The sequence below is a fragment of the Hibiscus syriacus genome, unplaced genomic scaffold (assembly GCF_006381635.1).
Source record: "Hibiscus syriacus cultivar Baekdansim isolate YM2019G1 unplaced genomic scaffold, ASM638163v2 tig00110418_pilon, whole genome shotgun sequence".
NCBI classification, from domain to species: domain Eukaryota; kingdom Viridiplantae; phylum Streptophyta; class Magnoliopsida; order Malvales; family Malvaceae; genus Hibiscus; species Hibiscus syriacus.
The window spans coordinates 2,671,144-2,691,733 of NW_024062730.1; the positions used below are offsets into that span (position 1 = coordinate 2,671,144).

The 20,590-nt window shown below is 36.2% G+C and overlaps 1 long non-coding RNA gene across 1 annotated transcript; it reads right to left on the minus strand.

Moving 5' to 3' along the window:
- Positions 1-18,979: 18,979 nt before the first annotated feature.
- On the minus strand, positions 18,980-19,847 carry LOC120124388. Its single transcript, XR_005516273.1, has 3 exons — positions 19,669-19,847; positions 19,126-19,198; positions 18,980-19,051 (listed from the first exon to the last, which is right to left on the minus strand). It is a non-coding gene; the product is annotated as an uncharacterized LOC120124388 (long non-coding RNA).
- Positions 19,848-20,590: the final 743 nt, after the last annotated feature.

Consider the following 20,590-nt stretch of genomic DNA (forward strand, 5'->3'; position numbering starts at 1 on the left):
ATCGGATTCTAATTAATCAATGCCATAACTCAATATTTGATTAAAAACCAATAGTGTAAGACTTATTTTATATAGAAAATTAAAAGTTTTCCTCACAATGAAGCATATGAGATACATAGAAGAGAGACACATACTGTGGAGTCACTGTTCGAACTTTGGTTCGCCAAGTAATTTATATATTATTCAATGACAAATAGTCTGGTTCTTTTTTTCTCGCTCTTTTGCTTTGCATAAAGGAAGGTCGAGGTGAGTGAGTGGTAATATTTTTTACTAATAAGAAGAAGAATAATATCTCATGGCAGTGACTCTTAACAAGAAATCTTAGCTCATATTCCGATTCCAAGGTTTTTTCAGGAGACAGCAAAACAACGGTTCAATTTTACAATACATTTATATTTTAAGTTATAATTTTCTTATAAGATTAAATCATTTAGGTTAAATGGTATATGAATTTTTTTTTTTAAAGTAACGCGATCTTCAAATTATTTTTACTTTTAATGTGATTATTAAGCTCAAAAGAAGAATAAAAAAATCAATGTGAACCTTTATCCGTCGGAAGTCTAAATTCATATGTATTTCACGAAATAAAATGAGCTTGGGGTCGGTACCTAGTAGAGATGACATTTCAATGTTCTATCTCAATTCTCAAGAGAATCTGATCATACAAACCTCAAATTCACAGAATCCGATCCCTAGCAATGAATTTTTCTTTTCCTTTTCCTTTTTTTTAAAAAATTCTTTCAGCACGTAATGAACGTCCGATTCAAATCATCCAAAGCAGAAGCATAATCACCAACAAAGAGACGACAAAACCTCAAAAGCACTCATTCCATCTGGCAAAACCCTAAAAGAAGAAGTGGCTCCCTCACCACCCCACCATTGTTAGTGAAACAGTAACCCTCTGTTCCAATATTAAAACATTGCACCATCTTTTCCCATGCAACATTAAACCATTCCTATGCCATCACATAAACTTATTATATTAAACTATGGCAGACAAGTATATATATAAAATTTCTTCCATATCTTAGCCTGGCAGGCCCGGCTATTAGGGGGAGCACCCTGAGCGAGTGCTCAGGGCCCCCATATTTTTTTATCCTTATAATTGGGCCCTCCATTTTTTCATCTTTATAATTAGGTCCTTAATTTTTAAATCTTATTTTTCACATTGAGGTTCTAATATTATTCAATATAACTTTTTATCTTTATAATTGAAATCTCTAATTTTTTTTCAATCCCTTTTTTAACTTTATAATTGAGGTCCCTAATTTTGTAATCTCACTTTTAACTTTATATTTGAGGCTTTTAAGTTTTTTCAATCTCAATTTATACCTTTATAATTACGGCCCCTAATTTTTTAATCTCACTTTTTTAACTTTATAATTGAGGCCCTTAAATTTTTTTTAATCTCACTTTCTAACTTTCTAATTGAAGCCCCTAAGAATTTTCGATCTCAACTATACCTTTATAATTGAGGCCCTATTTTTTTAATCTCAATTTCTACCTTTATAATTAGAGAAAATAACCTCAGTGACCAAAAATCCCATATAATATACGATTTTAACCAACTTTTTCCGGATTTGCCAAAATGACCAACAAAATCGCAATGCGATCGCTAATTCGCAACGCGATCTCCATTATCGCAAATTCGCGTTGCATTTTCGCAATGCGATAGTTGAAAATCGCGTTGCGATGGTCTACAGTATCGTTGCGATTTTCCCAATTCGCAATGCGAATAAGTAAATCGCAACGCGAATTGGGAAAATCGCAATGCGAATAAGTAAATCGGAACGCGAATTGGGAAAATCGCAATGCGATACTGACTATCGCAATGCGATAATAAAAAATCGCAACGAGATACTTACTTTCGCAACGCGATACTGACTTTCGCAACGCGATAATACATAATCGCAATGCGATTTTCAAAGCGCCATTAGTATCCTGGCCAAGTATTTTATTTTTAAATTCCAAACATGAATATTAATATATTGGAACACTGAACTGTCCACAGTATATCCCGTAATCGCAACTCATAACCTAAAACCTAAAATCACAACTCAGTCCCATCTCCATCTCTCACTCTCTCACCCATCTCCGACGAAATCCATCCCCATCTCCGGCGAAATCCGTCTATCTAAATCTCTCAGAGCCACCCTCACAATCAGAAATGGAAAATCAACCAAATCAACCAACGAGGGTTAGTTTTTTTAATTATTTTCTTTTTGAAATTTTTGCATTATTATTAGGTTTTTCATATTGAAATTGATGATAAGTTTACTGGTAATTTCAATAATAGATTAACCATTTCACTTAGATTGCTTATTAAATCAACCAAGAATCGCAACGCGAAATGCAAATCGCAACGCGATTTTAGTTTCGCGTTGCGATAGTCATTTTCGTGTTGCGATTTTCATTTTCAGAAACTATTCTTCTTCTGCAAATTGAAACTTGAATGAATTGCATTACTTCAACCAAAAAACAAAGACAAATACGAAATTCACAGTGTTGCATATTTAAGTTTGAAGAATAAACTACTACTATTTATGTTTATTATTGTTTTGGTATATCTTCACAGTGTAGTTTTTGGTATATCTAATTTAGTATGTTTATTGTTTTTGTAGAACTTTTATTCGGCTCAATTGACCTTGAGAAATAAAGTCAGCCTGGCCAAAACAGTTGCGTCGAAGCTTTCACCTGCACAAAGAAAAATGTTTGAGGATACATGCTTCGGGCCATGGCTGAAAGTACAACATCCCGGTGGAGATGCGATGTTGACACACCTGTTTCTTCAAACCATGACTAGAGATCTACCAGAGACTATACAACGTCGTGATGAAGAGATATGGTTTGATTTTCCACCGGCGTATACGTGTTTTGGGCGGGAGGAGTTTTGCTTAATCACCGGTCTACGCTTCGGACACGATGATGTAGGTCGGTACACTAGACACATTACCCGCCCATCATGGCTATCCCGGGTTTTTCCTGAGCTGGAGAGGCCGAGTCTACACGTAGAAGACCTGACAAGATTTTTGAATAATAAAGATGGTTTTACTCGGATGGATGACGTCGACGTTGTCCGAGTATGCCTTCTAATTCTTTTGCATGCCGACTTTTTAGGCAGAGAGGCTAGACAACCTATTCCAAATGATCTAATCAAATTGGTAGAAGACCTAAATGCGTGGAACCTGTTTCCGTGGGGCTCGTATTTATGGAAAGCTACATGGAATAAGTTATCGTCTGCCTTGGATGATCGAAAAAGTTTGCATGGCGATGGTTCCAAATACACTTTGACAGGCTTTATTTGGGCCTTTAAGGTAAGAATTTTTATATAATGTTTCCAAAATTATAAGTAATTATTTAACAATTACTAATGTTTGTTATTATATTGTTTGTAGATTTGGATATTTGAGGCCTTTCCCGCCATGAAGACATATGCAATAAAAACTTCAAATAATATTCCCAGGGCTATTTCCTGGAAGAGGAAACAAACCTTGCAATGGGAAGATTTACTACGGTATACGACAATAAATAATGCAAGTTAACATAAATACTACCATATGTTTATAAACAAGTTATTACTAGTACACATTTAACTTTGTTTGAGCTTTTATATTGTTAGGAGGCCAACACTCCTCTACAGAGGCTGACACCCACGGAAGCTGAGCTTGCCACTGATTGGTGGCAAGCTAGTAAGCATTTTTTTTGATGGAACGGTTGATGAGCAGCCTCCACTTCGGGAGCCATCACCTCGCCCAGAGCTATCACCTCACCCAGAGCCATCATCTGATCAACCCGGCTATACACCTCCACAACGACAACCATCACCTATTCTGTCACATCATCGAGCCTCTTCTCCACCATCACCGCAAGATAGGCGACCGGCAAAGATGCCACGACGTTTATCTCCCTGTTCTCCACCTCCACCTCAACGGGATGAGTTAGGGGAGTTACGTGATGAGGTCAATGCCTTGCGTGAGGAGGTCGGTACTTTACGCAAAGACGATGGTGCATGGCGTGTTGAGGTGTCTAAATTACGCGGTGAGGTAGCCGCTCTACGTGAGATGGTAGCATCGTTGCAGAATGAGGTTCATACTCTACGCAACGAGGTAAGTTTAAGATTTTCATACTCGTAATTCATTCGGTTGCTGCCAATCTGTTTTGTTAGTATTTGTTTTTGGTTTTGTTTTTGTCTTTTGGTTGAAGTAATGCAATCCATTCAAGTTTCAATTTGCAGAAGAAGAATAGTTTACTTTCGCAACACGAAAATGACTATCGCAATGCGAAATGAAAATCGCAACGACAAAATCGCAATGCGAAATGAAATCGCAACGACAAAATCGCAACGCGAAATGAAAATCGCAATGCGATTTGTGTTTCGCGTTGCGATTTTGTCGTTGCGATTTCATTTCACGTTGCGATTTTGTCGTTGCGATTTTCATTTCGCATTGCGATAGCCATTTCCGCGTTGCGATAGTCATTTCGCGTTGCGATTTTAAGTTTCGTGTTGCGAAAGTAAACTATTCTTCTTCTGGAATGTTTATATATGTTGTCCTTTTAAATGTTTATATAAGTGCTTACTTCTGGAATGTTATCTGAGCATTTTGTGAACTATGATAGAATAATGATTTGGGTGAATACAATGCTAGTTTGAAACATATTTGTCTTTGTTTAATATCATGTCTGTTTATTACTGATTTATGTATTAATTTTTTTAGCGGCCCGATAAGGTGGATGCTTTACGTCGGGTTTTCCTTGCACGACGGAGTTCACGCATCAGACGGCGTGGACGTGCTATTACGTCTCCGTTCACCCCAATGGTGCGAAGACTCCGCAAGAAGAAGCCCGACTCACCGGTCATCCCTCAAGAGTCCCCTCCAATCGTTCAAGAGGCCCCTATTCTCCCTCAAGATTCCCCCTCCACCGTTCAAGAGGCCACTGTCATCGTTGAAGAGGTCCCTCCCACCATTCCAGAGCCCGATTCACATGGGGTAATATATCGAAGTATTGAGAAACCCCCACCGGTTCCGGACATGATGGATGAGAGTTGGCTCTCGTATGAGTTACCGGCTAGTACCCTTCCGGTATCTGAAGTGGAGAGGAGACAACTACCGGAAACAATTGTGGATAATACCCTTTGGGCTAAGACCGCAGTTGATTTTATCTACATGAGCGGAGCCAAGGGTGTTACACTGACATCAGCAACTCAACGATGAAATGTTTTTGTTGCTTGATCGGTCTTGGTGGGGTGTGCTATTAGGGGTTGAAGACAGTGGCTATTTGGATGGGGAGGTAAGACTATATTTGTCTTATATATGATTTTGATTAATTTGTTTAAAAATTAATGTAATTCACTAATATGTATTTTTTTGTAAAACAGCATATCGATGCGTGGGTGTCACGTCTACTAATAATAAGGAAGCTTAGGAAAAATAAAAAAAATTCGCTATATACAATAATGCCGACGGCTTTTCACGCAGTTCACTTGAAGAATCAACGAGATGAATCATTTTTGTTGGGCAATGGACAAGCTAAACTTTATCCTGCATGGTGGGAGGTCGATAAGGTTAGTGTTTATTTTTTAAATATTTTAAAGGTGTTAATAAATAAGTGCGCAAATAAATGAATTATTACTTATGATCGCAGGTGTTTATCCCTGTTTTGGAACGTCGTCATTGGCTTCTCGTCCAACTTCAGCTCCCATCCCTGAAGATAATAGTGTATGACAGCATGATCAATTACATATCACTGTCTGATTTGAGAGATATTTTCAAGGGATGGAGCTCTCATTTGGCTAAATTCTTGGATGGGATTAAGTATTGGAGTCATTCTGGACACAAGAAGCCAAAGAAGTTCAATGTCACAGTTGTCAGAGACGAGACCGCGCCACAGCAATCACCGGGAGCCAGAGGGGATTGTGGTCCTCTCGTATGCCTTTGCTTGGCGCGTTTGACGACGGGAAGCACAGAGTTTTTACCTCCCACCGATAGAGATAGAGTTGCAGTAGGCTTGTGGTTTCGGCATTATATGGCTAGAGCAATATATTCGAGACGCTGCCTACCTGCATCCGCGTTATGAAAGTGTCCATTGTTAATTGGTAAGTCAAATGCAAGTTTTGTTAACATATATACTCCTTTTGGTTTGAAAATGTTTGGTTAAGTACCTAGAATTCAATAATTTGTTGTTTGTAGGTTTTAGATGTGTAGGAAGTCTTGTTTGAGCAAATTTTTGGTTTCTGCAGGTTAATCCTTAAGTGAGCTGCGTGAAATGGATGTACGGGGTCACAAAGTTATTGATTCATTGATTCAATAATTGATGAAGAAATAAGAATTATTATTATTTTTTGATTGTTTAATTGATTTGTAAAGATGATTTGTAAATCTTGATTGTTTAATTGATGTGTACATAATTTGTGTTGAAATGTAATAGTTGATTTGTTGATTTTCAATCTGCTTTATGTTGAAGGCAAAACAGACTATCGCAACGCGAAATGGCTATCGCAACGAGAAAATCGCAATGCGAAATAAAAATCACAATGCGAAAATCGCAATGCGAAATGAAAATCGCAACGAGAAAATCGCAATGCGATTTTCATTTCGCATTGCGATTTTCTCGTTGCGATAACCATTTTCGCGTTGCGATAGCCATTTTCACGTTGCGATAGTCAAATGAATGTCTAATAAGTGATGACAACTGAACAGATCATAGCAATGTTCAAACTCAAGTTACTAATACATGCCTAACTGAAAATGTTAAAAGTGCACACATAAAATACACATAATGCAAGTTTTGTTAACATATATACTCCTTTTGGTTTGAAAATGTTTGGTTAAGTACCTAGAATTCAATAATAATTGTTAAAAGTTTATGCATGTTAATCCTCGTTGCCTTTTTCATTTCGCATTGCGATTCTATCGTTGCGATTTGCATTTCGCATTGCGATGGTCAAATGATTGCCTTTCGCAACGCGATTCTGACTTTCGCAACGAGATAATACAGAATCGCAATGCGAGTTTCAAAGTTCGCAACAGGTTTTAGTTTCTTAAGCCAAATTTTGAGTGTATATATATACGCAGCAGCAGCAACTCATAACCTAAATCCCTAAATCGCAACTCATTCCATCTCCATCTATCACTCTCTCCGGTGACATTCGTTCCAATATCCAACGACATCCTTCCCCATCCAGCAACAGGTCTTAGTTTCGCATCTCGTTTGTTTAGTTACAACCATGAAATCATCTAATGTTGATCATGTTTGGATAGATTTGTGTTTTGGAGGGTCATGGGAGAATGTTCATGGTGTTTTACAATATATGCCTTTACCCATGAATCTTCAACTAAAACTGTCATTAAAGAAGTTAACTTATGAAACCCTAATGTTACGTGTTTCAAAGAAATTGAATTTAGAGCCCCTAAGTGGATTTAGGCTATCTTATCAGAGAAATGGTAAAGTTTATTTGTTAACCGACAATGAAGATGTTGAACGATTCATTGCTTACATTAATGTTTCAAGTGATGATGTTACATTGTATGTTGTTGAACCTAGAAGTAGTATTGTTGGGTCAGTAGCGGGTAGTAATCAACTAAGTGGGTCAAAAAACCCACAGCATTTCTCTAATCCAAATCCAAATCAACTTTCAGCACCAAATTCCGGTTTTCGTATTGACCAATTAGACGATGATGAGCCAAGAGAAAAAATTGTGAGTACTAGTCAGTATTCGAAATTTGATCTTGGTCAATACCCGGACTTTGATATTGGTCAATACACGGATTTTGATGATGTTTCAGAAGAAGAAACAGACCCTGCGTGTAATTATTTTGATATTGGTCAATACCCGAATTTTGATGATGAAACACCCGTTGCCGAGGAAGATGTTGTTGATGATAATGAGGAGGAAGTTACGACTATGAATGAACATGTTGAACATCCATTCTGTAATTCATATAATCCTGAAGAAGAAAAAGAAGAAGAAAAAGTCCCCGAAGAAAAGAAAATGCCACGGGAGTATAACTGGAATATGCCAGAATTACTTCAGTTACCGGAAGAAGAGTTGGCAAAGAAAGCAGTTGATTGTTACACAAAAGTTATTCGTATCAAGAAAGATGATTGTTTTGATACAAAGGAAGACTTGAAGATAGCTTTGTATACGAAATGTGTGGAAGATGGCTATCAACTAAAAGTTAACAAATCAAGCAAAGATCGTTTCGAAACAAGGTGTACGATTGACAAAAACTGTACCTGGCGTATGATTGCAAAGAGGATAAAAGATTGCGCAATGTTTCAAGTTAGGACTTTTATTGATAAACATACATGTTCAAGAACCCAAGTTTTTCCTCACCATAGACAGGCAAACAAAAAGGTGTTGGGTGGTTTTCTGGCTGAGTTAATGTTTTTGAATGGCAGGGTATATCGCGGACATGAAATTATGACTGACATGAATGCTCGGTTTAAGATTAGTATATCATATTCTCAAGCTTGGAGAGCCAAATGTTATGCCTTGGAATTGTTGAGGGGGTCGCCAGAAGCATCGTTTGCCCAACTGCCGGTTTATTGTCACAATTTAAAGCTGAAAAATCCTGGGTCGGTAACTCATATCAAAACAGATAAAGATGGACGCTTTGAGTTGCTGTTTATCGCCATTGGTGCTGCGGTTAGTAAATCAATATAATTCTGTTGACTCATTTCTGTTAGTTACATGCATTTAAAATTTAAATGATTATATTTCTTGTGTATATTATTTTGTAGATTCGTTCGTTTATTACTTGCATGCGCCCAGTTATTATAGTTGACGGAGCACATTTGAAAGGTCGATACCTTGGAGTAAACTTATTAACAGTAGCCATGGATGCTAACAATGGGATATTGCCAATAGCTTACGGGGTTGGCAAATCTGAAACCTCTGATTCATGGATATGGTTTATGGGGCATCTTAGGGATTGCATAGGTCCTATTAGCAATCTGACAATCATATCCGATAGGGCAAACTCAATTGACAACGCTGTTAGAAGGTGTTTCCCATATGCTTTTCATGGACTTTGTGGTGTTCATTTGTATAGAAATCTAAAATCAAGGTCTGCTGGTATAAAAAAGCACAAATGGACATACTGGAAGGCTGTAAAGGCTATCGGGAAGTGGATTTCAATAAGCATATAAACTGTTTAAGACGTGTTTTGCCTCAGTGTGCTCAAACCTAGAAGATGTCGGGTTTGAAAGATGGTCAAGAGTACATCAACTTGGAGCAAGATATGGTTTCATGACGTCTAATAGTGCAGAATCAATTAACGCTCTAAGTCGTCATTCCCGGAAATTACCCATTACTATGTTAATGGAGTTTTTTCGAGCCTCTATTCAACAGTGGTACTACAAGAAAAGAACCATGCAGGTATTATTTCTTTGAATTCGTAACTTATCATATATTTTACTAAGTATTATTTATTTAAATTTACAGGAACATTGGAACATCGTGTTACACCATGGACTGAAAAAAAGATAACGAAACGTGTTGTGAAGTCAACGTCATGGAGAGTTGAACCATGTTCAAACACTTTGTTTGAAGTACTGGATAATAACTTAAATGGGCTTGTCGATCTAAATGCAAGGACGTGTAGTTGTATGAAATGGCAAACATCTGGTTATCCATGTGGCCATGTTATAAAAGTTGCTCTTCATCTAAACCAAGATGATTCAAGCACATACGCTATGGATTGCTACACTACAGAAGTATATCGACAGACTTATGCCGAGATTGTCTACCCTATTTCACATCCTTCTGAGTGGGACATACCAGATGACTTACAAACAGTTTTGCCACCAGCCATGGACAGAAGGCTACCTGGCCGACCAAAAGGTCACGATCGTATACCGTCTAAGGGTGAAGAGAAGAAGAGATCGACATGTAGTCGGTGCAAGGAAAGTGGTCATACAAGGTTGACATGTGGATCACCAGTGCCATCACAATCATCTTTTCCTCTACCAAAATATGGATCATCATCAAAATCCAAAGCTCATATGGTGTCAAGAAAAAGGCAATCAAAATCGCAATCATCTTTAAAATCCCAATCACAACTGGCTTCACCTTTTGGGACTGTTAACTTAGGTGATTTTTAAATGCAAACGTTGTATTATGTAGATTTTATGTGTGAACTTTTAACATTTTCAGTTAGGCATGTATTAGTAACTTGAGTTTGAAAATTGCTATGATCTGTTCCAGTTGTTATCACTTAATAGGCAATCATCTTAATGTCCATCGCAACGCGGAAATTACTATCGCAATGCGAAATGAAAATCGCAACGAGAGAATCGCAATGCGAAATGAAAATCGCAACGCTAATTTCGCAATGCGAAATGAAAATCGCAACGAGGGAATCGCAATGCGAAATGAAAATCGCAACGCGAATTTAATTTCGCGGTGCGATTTTCATTTTCGCGTTGCGATTCTCTCGTTGCGATTTTCATTTCGCATTGCGATAGTACTTTTTTCCCTCAACATAATGCAGATTGAAATCAACAAAATCAACCATTACATTTCAATCAATTAAACAAGCACAAATAAGAATTATGTTAACATCAATTAAACAAATCAACTTTTACAAATCACCTTTTACAAATCAATTAAACAATCAAAAAATAAGCAATAATTATTAGAGAAAATAACACTTCTACTATTGAATCAACTTTTGCAGCCATACATCATTTTCACGCAGCTCACTTCTAAGATTAACCTGCATAAACCAAACATTTGCTCAAACAACACTTTCTACACATCTAAAACCTACAAACAACAAATTATTGAATTCTAGGTACTTAACCAAACATTTTCAAACCACAAGCCTATAAACATACCAATTGTTTATGGACATTTTTATAACGCGGATGCAGGTAGGCAGCGTCTCGTATATATCGATCTAGCCATATAATGTCGAAACCACAAGCCTACTGCAGCTCTATCTATATCGGTGGGAGGTAGATACTTTATACTTCCTGTGATCAAACGGTCCAACGCCAAGCATACGAGAGGACCACAATCCCCTCTGGGTCCTTTCGTTTGTTGTGGTGCGGTCTCGTCTCTGCTAACTGTAATATTGAGCTTCTTTGGCTTCTTGTTTCCAGAACGAGTCCAATAATTTATCGCATCCAAGTATTTAGCCAAATAAGAGCTCCATCCCTTAATAATATCTCTTAAATCAGCCAACGATATGTAATTTATCATGCTGTCATATACTATTGCCTTAAGGGATGGGATCTGAAGCTCGACGAGAAGCCAATGGTTACGTTCCAAAACAGGGATAAACACCTGCAATCATAAGTAATAATTCATTCATTTGCGCACTTATTTATGAATACCTTTAAACTCAATCTAAAATAAACACTAACCTTATCGACCTCCCACCATGCAGGATAAAGTTTAGCTTGTCCATTGCCCAACGCAAATGATTCATCTCGTTGATTCTTCAAGTGAACTGCGTTAAAAGCCGTCGACATTATTGTATACCGTGTATTTCTTTTATTTTCCTTAAGTTTCCTAATTATTAGTAGACGTGACACCCACGCATCGATATGATGTTTTACAAAAAAATACATATATTAGTGAATTACATTTATTTTTAAACAAATTAATCAAATGAAAATATAAGAAAAATATAAGACTTACCCCTCCATCGAAATAGCCATTGTCTTCGACCCCTAATAATACGCCCCACCAAGACCGATCAAGCAACAAATAGATATCATCATTGAGCTTGCATATGTCAGTGAAACACCCCTGGCTTCGCTCATGTAGATAAAAATCAACTGCGGTCTTAGCCCAAAGGGTGTTATCCAGAATTGTGTCCGGTAGTTGTTTCCTCTCCTCTTCAGATACCGGTATGGTACTGGCCGGTAACTCATACGAGAGCCAACTTGAATCCATCATGTCCGGCACGTCAGAGGGTTTCTCAAGAATCCTACATATGACGCCATATGAATCGGGCTCTTGAATGGTGGGAGGGACCTCTTCAACGATGACAGTGGCCTCTTGAACGGTGGGAGGGGACTCTCGAGGAATGATAGGGGCCTCTTCAACGATAGGAGTGGACTCTTGAGGGATGATAGGCGAGTCGGGCTTCTTCTTGCGGTGTCTTCGCACTATTGGGGTATACGGAGACTTAATAGCACGTGCACGCCGTCTGATGCGTGAACTCTGTCGTGCAAGAAAAACCCGACGTAAAGCATCCACCTTATCGGTCCGCTAAATAAAAATACAAATATCAGTAAATAAACAGACATGATATTTAAACAGTGAAAACAAAGATAAATATATTTCAAACTTTCAACCAAAAGACAAAACAAAGACAAATACTAACTTCACAGTGTTAAAGTAAAAAGTTTAGCAGTTTTGGCAGCAACCGAATAAATTTACTAAGCAATCTAAGTGAAATGGTTAATTTAAGTGAAATTACGAGTAAATTTATCATCAAGTTAAATATGGAAAATCTTAAACTTACCTCGTTGCGTAGAGTATGAACCTCATTCTGCAACGATACTACCATCTCATGTAGAGCGGTAACCTCACCACGTAAAGTAGACACCTCCACACGCCATGCACCATCGTTATCGCGTAGAGTACCGATCTCCTCACGCAAGGCATTGACCTCATCACGTAACTCCCTTGACTCATCCCGTGGAGGTGGAGAACAGGGAGATAGAAGTCGTGGCATCTTTGTCGGTCGCCTATCATGAGGTGATGGTGGAGAAGAGACTTGATGATGTGACGGGATAGGTGATGGCTCTCGTTGTAGAGGTGTATAGTCAGGTCGATCAAGTGATGGCTCTGGGTGAGGTGATGGCTCTCGAAGTGGAGGAAGTGGAGGCTGCTCATCATTCGTGCCATCAAAAAAATGATGACTAGCTTGCCACCAATCAGTGGCAAGCTCAGCCTCCGTGGGTGTCAGTCTCATTAATGGAGTGTTGGCCTCCTAAAAATATAAAAACTAAAACAAAGTTAAACGTCTACTATTAATAACTTGTTTATATATGATAGTATTTGTGTTAACTTACATTATTTATTGTCGCATATGGTATTAAGTCTTCCCAATCCAACATACGTTTCCTCTTCCAGGAAATAGCCCTAGGAATATCATCTGAGGATTTTAATGCATATGTCCGCATGCTGGGGAAAGCCTCGAATATCCAAATCTACAAACAATATAATAACAAACATTAGTAATTGTTAAATAATTAATTATAATTTTGAAAACATTATATAGAAATTCTTACCTTAAAGGCCCAAACAAAGCCTGACAAAGTGTATTTCGACCCATCGCCCCGCAAACTTTTGCGGTCATCAAAGGCAGACGACAACTTAGTCCAGGTAGCTTTCCATATATACGAACCCCACGGAAACAGATTCCATGCATTTAGGTCCTCTACCAATAATATTAGCTCCTGAGGAATAGGTTGTCTGGTCTCTCTGCCTAGAAAGCTGGCATACAAAAGTAGTAGAAGGCATACTCGGACAACATCGACGTCATTCATCCGAGTAAAACCATCTTTCTTATTAAACAATTTCTTCATGTCGTCGACGTGTAAGTTCGGCTTCTCTATTGACTCATCAGGAAAAACCCTGGATAACCATGATGGGCGGGTGATATGACGAGTGTACCGGCCTACATCATCGTGTCCGAATCGTAGACCAGTGATTAAGCAGAACTCCTTCCGCCCAAAACAAGTATACGCCGATGGAAAATGAAACCATATCTCTTCCTCACCACGTTGTATACTGTCGGGTAGATCGCTAGTCATGGTCTGAAGCCACAAATGGGTCAAACTAGCATCTCCACCCGGATGCTGTACTCTCAGCCATGGCCCGAAGCAGGTTTCTTCAAACAATTTTCTTTGTGCAGGTGAAAGCTTCGAAGCAATTGTAGTGGCTAGGCTAACTTTATTCCTTAATGTCAATGAAGCCGAAAAAAATTTCTACAAAAAAACAATAAACATACCAAGTTAGATATACCAAAAATTACACTGTCAAGATATACCAAAAACAAAACAATAAACATAAATAGTAGTTTATTCTTGAAACTAAAATTTGCAACACTGTTTTTGTCTTTTGGTTGAAATGAAAATCGCAACGAGATAATGAGAATCGCAACGCGGAAATGACTATCGCAACGAGAGAATCGCAACGCGAAATGACTATCGCGACCAGACAATCGCAACGCGAAATGAAAATCGCAACCGCGAAATAAAAATCGCAACGCGAAATGAAATCGCAACGCGAAATGAAAATCGCAATGCGATTTTGGTTTCGCGTTGCGATTTTTATTTCGCGTTGCGATTATCTCGTTGCGATAGTTATTTCCGCGTTGCGATTTTCATTCTCGAAACTATTCTTCTTCTGCATTACTTCAACCAAAAGACAAAGCAAAGACAAATACTAACTTCACAGGCTAAACAGTTTAGCAGTATTGGCAGCAATCGAATGAATTTAATAAGAAATCTAAGTGAAATGGTTAATCTATTATTGAAATTACCAGTAAACTTATCATCAATCTCAATATGAAAACCTAAAATAATGCAAAAATTTCAAAATAAAAATAAAAAAAACTAACCCTCGGAGGTTGATTTTCCATTTCTGAATGATTGTGAGGGATTTTTGACTGTGAATGGTTGTGAGGGATTTCGCCGGCGATGGGGACGGAAATCTTCGGAGATGGGGACGGATTTCGCCGTAGAGAGTGAGAGATGGAGATGGGACTGAGTGTTGTGTTTTTGGGTTTGAGGTTATGAGTTGCGATTACTGTGGACGGTTCATTTTCCGATTTATTAAGAAAAAATACGTGTTTGGAATTTGAAAAAAAAAATACGCGTTAATACGAATGGCGCTATGTAAATCGCATTGCGAAAGTCAGTATCGCGTTGCGAAAGTAAGTATCTCGTTGCGATTTTTTATTATCGCATTGCGATAGTCAGTATCGCATTGCGATTTTCCCAATTCGCGTTGCGATTTACTTATTCGCATTGCGATTTTCCCAATTTGCGTTGCGATTTACTTATTCGCATTGCAAATTGGGAAAATCGCAACGATACTGTAGACTATCGCAACGCGATTTTCAACTATCGCATTGCGAAAATGCAACGCGAATTTGCGATCGCGTTGCGAATTAGCGATCGCATTGCGATTTTGTTGGTCATTTTGGCAAATCCGGAAAAAGTTGGTTAAAATCGTATATTATATGGGATTTTTGGTCACTGAGGTTATTTTCTCTTATAATTAATGCCTCTAATTTTTGACAATTTCATAAAATTCTCAATTTCTCATCCCTTTCTCCATCTCTCTCGTTAATTCATTTAATTTTGAATTAAATCTAATTATATTTGTCTTTTTTACAAATCTTATTTTTCAATTTACCAAATATTCTTTAATTCTTAGTCTTCTTCAATCTCAATCTAACGATAACATAATATGCTATTCTTTATTTTTTTAAAATTTTTTTATTCAGAATATTACTCCATATCATAATTTATACCGATATTCAATTTTTTATTCTATTATTTGTATTTAAGATGTTTTCTTAACAAAAGAATAAAATTACTATTTGAAAAAAGTTTAATAATTTTCCTACGATATTAAATTAATTGTTTAAAGTAATGGAGTATATTTTCCTTCAATCAAGGCATATTTTTTTTTATTTTTTCTTAGGTGCCGAAAATATTCGAGACGGCTCTGTTTCCTGGCACCTAGGGAAAAGTATATCAATCGCAAGAATTTTATTCATTGGAAACAAAAACTTATCAATTTAGAAAGATAAGTTTGGTATAATTTCCCTATAGTACTAGGAGTGAGTATTCGATTGAGTTGAATTAAAAAATTTGAGTTAGTCGAGTTAACAATTTATATTTTATAATTTGAACTTTATTTTAAGAAAAAAATGAGTCGAGTTTATGAATTTGAGTTTGAGTTTATGTTTAAATTTAATTATAAATATTTATAATATTATGGTAATAGTTGGTTTCAATTTAAATGATTTTCTATATATATATATATATATATATATATATATATATATGATATACATATATCATATAGAGTTGATATACTCACTTAGACTTAAGAATAAATCAACTACGTTAACAATCTCTAAAGTATGTAGTTAAAAGCTCCTAGTTGACCCTTCATCTTTTTTCAAGTTGTGGATTCAATACATATTAGGAGTAAAATTCCCTTTCATAAATAAGAATTGTTAAAAAAATCAACTAATTACTAAAAATTTTTAGTTATTCGAGTTTTATTTATAACTTGACTTGAATTTAAAATTATTTCGAATTGAATTAAATTTATAAAATTATAAGTGATATCGAGTTTAATAGCATTAAATTGAAAAAAAAATTGAATCGAGTTGATTTTTGCTCATTTATACCTAGGGTAGTTGGGGTTGCCACTAGTACAGTTTGCTTTGCTTACATGAGGATGCATTAACAGTTTTCGTAGTGCAGATTTGGAAATGCATTTCCTGCTTCATGTTAATTAATTGAATATTTGTTTTGCATTTTGGAATTAATAAACACTAATAATCTTGGGCACTTGTCAAAACATTTGTGATGGTTTTAAAACATAAAACATGCGATGATGGGCAACAGCTGTTACCATGTCCAAAAGGTTGACTTTGTTAGACGCTGTCAAAGCCCACTATTACATTGATCTGTGGGGGAGTTCTTTCCTCATGGACTTTGATTGGACCACCATGGCAGACAGTAACTATTCATCTCCCTCATTTTAATATTGCTGCTGTTGTCACACATTTAAACAACTTAAGCATACAAATATATTTATTGCAAATCTAAGATCATGATGTTTCTCTAGACTTTAGGCTCACATCTTTTGTAATATTATATCTTTTTATGAAGTCTTTCATGTGATTTCCAGGCCTAAGCTTTCTTTGCATGTATTTATATGCAGCATATCCCCTTCTTCATTCCCATCATCACAATTCCCAACACATTTTTGTCTGTATGCGTATCTAAGCTGTGAACATGAAGCAAAGCTTCTTTCTGGTCTTCTTCTTCTTCTCTTCGTAGTGTTTCTTTTCTCTTCTTCCCATTTATCTGCTCGTCTCATAGAAGACATACAAGGTGAGTCTGTCTTTTGTCTCTCCTCGTAATTATATTTAGTCTCTTAGAATCAAATCAGATCTTTTTACTGATAATGAACCTAAAATTCAGTAACTTCTTTATATTCAGGAAAAGAAGAGGTGGAGCTTACTCAAATCACAGATAAGGAAGAAACTGCACTGATAAATGTAATTTTTAATCAACTTTGGTCTCTATCCTACAATATTTTGGCTAAATATTTGAGTTGTTGTTTTGTTTTCCAATGCTTTGCAGCAACTATTTGGGGTAGAAGCTTGTGATACTGGAGACGATGAGTGCTATAGGAGAAGAATGATCTCAGAGGTTCACTTGGACTATATTTACACCCAGCACCATAAGCCTTGAAGAGACTATTCCCACGAATATTATTATCATAAACCAAGGATTGAAGAAAATATGTCTGCTTTTGTTCTATGTATAATTAAGCTCTTCTGGTTAAGGTTTATGATCGTATGTATGTTAGTCTAAGCTTAATATGATGATCAATGTAAGAGTTAAACCCTAACTATGTAGCTAAATGGTTTTATTTTCTATCTTTGTTCTTATCTATCTATTTTGGTGAGTGGTGACTATGGGATTAAAAGCAATTAAATAGAGACAGTTGGGGGGATTTAGTGACAGATTTCAACTGCATTTGTTCACCTTCAGCGGTTGAAAGTTCCATGTTAAAGGCCTAGAAGTGGCTGAAATTGCAGATTCCAACAGCCTGCATTAAATATCTTTTGACTGTATTAAATATCAGTATCAAACTGTGTTATGTTGGTTGAAGGAAGAAGAATCAATGGCGGTATCTTGTACAAACCAGGTATTCAAACAGGTTTAAAAGTCGTTAATATACACACACATATATGGAAGAGATTAATGCTAATTAAGTAATTAACTAGTTCATCCATTTTCAGACAGAATGATTAAAAGCAGGTGAAATCATATAGGGTCCATTGCATTTGATTGATTGATACGATAAAGTGTTCAATTCATGGAAGCATTACTATTGTTTATTGTTTTTGTATGAATGGATGATTGAGGGGCACACCTGTAATTATCCTCCCTGAATAGGGCACAAAATGCATACAAATCCTTGTCCACATCTCAGTCCGTATGATAATTGGCAGATAAACTACACGGATGGTCACTAAAGTTTGAGTATATTTTCATTTTTCTTATTAAACTTTTAAAAGTATATATTAGTCACTAATAATTGATTTGTAACAATGGGCACTCCACCATTATCTCCATTAAGTTGATGATATGAAAAAATTAATAAAAGATTAATATTTAGTTTTATCCTTAAACTATTGTTAAAATATCGAACAAGTAATTGAAATATATATACCTTTAACTTTTACCCATATAGTTGAAACAAACCTCCCTCTTCTTCCTCGCTTCTATTTACCCTCTCAATTTTGTCTCTCTCTATAATTAAGTAAACATTTCCCTTTTTAAAAAATTCTTCGTTGGATTTTCAGTTAGTTATACCGAAGTTTTCTTACTGAAACTTCTCGTTCACACGCTTTGATTTTTGGGTTTCATCCGTCAACTGCCATGTAATTATCACTCTTTTCAGTAACCTCAGACTTTTCGATTTCCTTGAAACTAACACCGCCTGGCAATATATCCAGACCCGAACGCCCGTATCGACCTCTTGATAATTGCTATCGCTCTTGCTGTCTCAAAAAGGACTCTTTCTATAATAGAGAAACCACCATGAGAGATTTACAGAGAAACACTTCAAAAGGGACAATAAAACACAAACTGAGCTCATTACTACAATTTGTGATTCAAACTTTAATCTAGTCAACTCATTTTTTTAATGCTTGCGGTGAACTCCCCATGGCATTTATTCCACTAAATGAATTGTTCAACAATTTTTGCTGTATGCATCTTCCTCAGCCCCTCATTGTCGTCTAAATGTCTTCTCCTTTAATACCTAGAAAAGATGTAATTTGTAAAATATATAACTAGTAACTTCTGATATGAAAATATTGAAGTGCCTCAACTCACCAGCTTATTAAACCGTGTTTCCAGTGTTGCATGCTCCCAATAGTTTAGTTTAGCTCTAATCCCAACATAATACCTAAAATAAAAGCAATACGATTATAGTACTTTTACATATAATATCTTGTTAATTTCTTCTAATTCAGTATTTGTCTTCTACAAGTCCTTCAGCTGAGATACTAAGCCATTAACATCCGCCCGTAGTAGCAATTAAACAGTATGAGAATTAGAATGTTCAATATAATAATATCATGCAAAAAACTTCTTATTTCAATGCAACAAATCAAACCAGAATTTTTAACATCTCGAGGCATGAGAATCTAAACCTAAGCTTCTATGACATTCAGAATTACTAAAATTACACCATATGAAAAGTAAAAATTAAAACAGAAATTTATTCTCCCTTCAATTAGTTCAATCTTTAAGAGACCGAACAGACAATCAAGGGTAAAATAAAAACTGAGGAAATTTTACGTAGTCGTTTTCAGCCAACGACTCGACATATTCAACATTTTATAAAAAAATTAAAAAAAAAAAGACAGAAAATACCTCAGAGAGTCGATTTTTGCTTCCCGGTTTGTTCTGGACTGGAATATCTGCTATCTCAAACACTGAAAACAAAATCTTGAACAAAGCGTGTGAATGAAGAGTTTCAGTAAGAAAACTTCGGTATAACTAACTCGAAATCCAATGAAGAATTTTTTAAAAAGGGGAATATTTACGTTATAGAGAAGAGTGTGTTGAGAGGGAAAATAGAAGTAAGGAAGAAGGGAAGGTTCTGTTTCAACTGTATGGGCAAAATTTGAAGTTAGATATATTTCAAGTACCCATTTAATAATTTAGCAAAAGTATTAAGGATAACATTAAATATTAACCTTTTTGTTAGTGTTACCACATCATCAACTTAATGGAGATAACCGTGGAGTGATCGTGTTGTTACAAATCAATAACATTAGCGACTAATTTGTAACTTTTGAAAGTTCAGTGAGGAAAACAAAAACTTACTCAAATTTTAGTTACATTCATGTAGTTTACCCGATAATTGGTTAAAGTGTAAACCAGATCACTCGCAAGTTTAATCCAAGCAAGAGACGTTTGTTAATGCTAAAACTTTTGTTGAAATCGATGCTTCACTGGGAGATGGCTTTATTCTTTTATGTTGCAGCTTCAATGGCTTCCTCATAAATGTGCCTCTTGCAGTATGTTTGAGTATTTAGGTAAAATTTGCCAGAAATACATGTATGGTTTCTACTACAGATTACGGGTTGCCAAAAATGTTGATAATACAGTCCCTTAAGTCAAAACAAAGTTGCTGCGAATTAGATTTGAGTGTGATTAACATTGCTTTTGACTATCCAAGATATTCTAGTACTTCAAAATAATAATGTTAACATAAATTTGCACAAACCAACTTACCTCAATAGTTAAATAAATCATTGTTATTCCTAAAGGTCACAGGTTCGAGTACCAA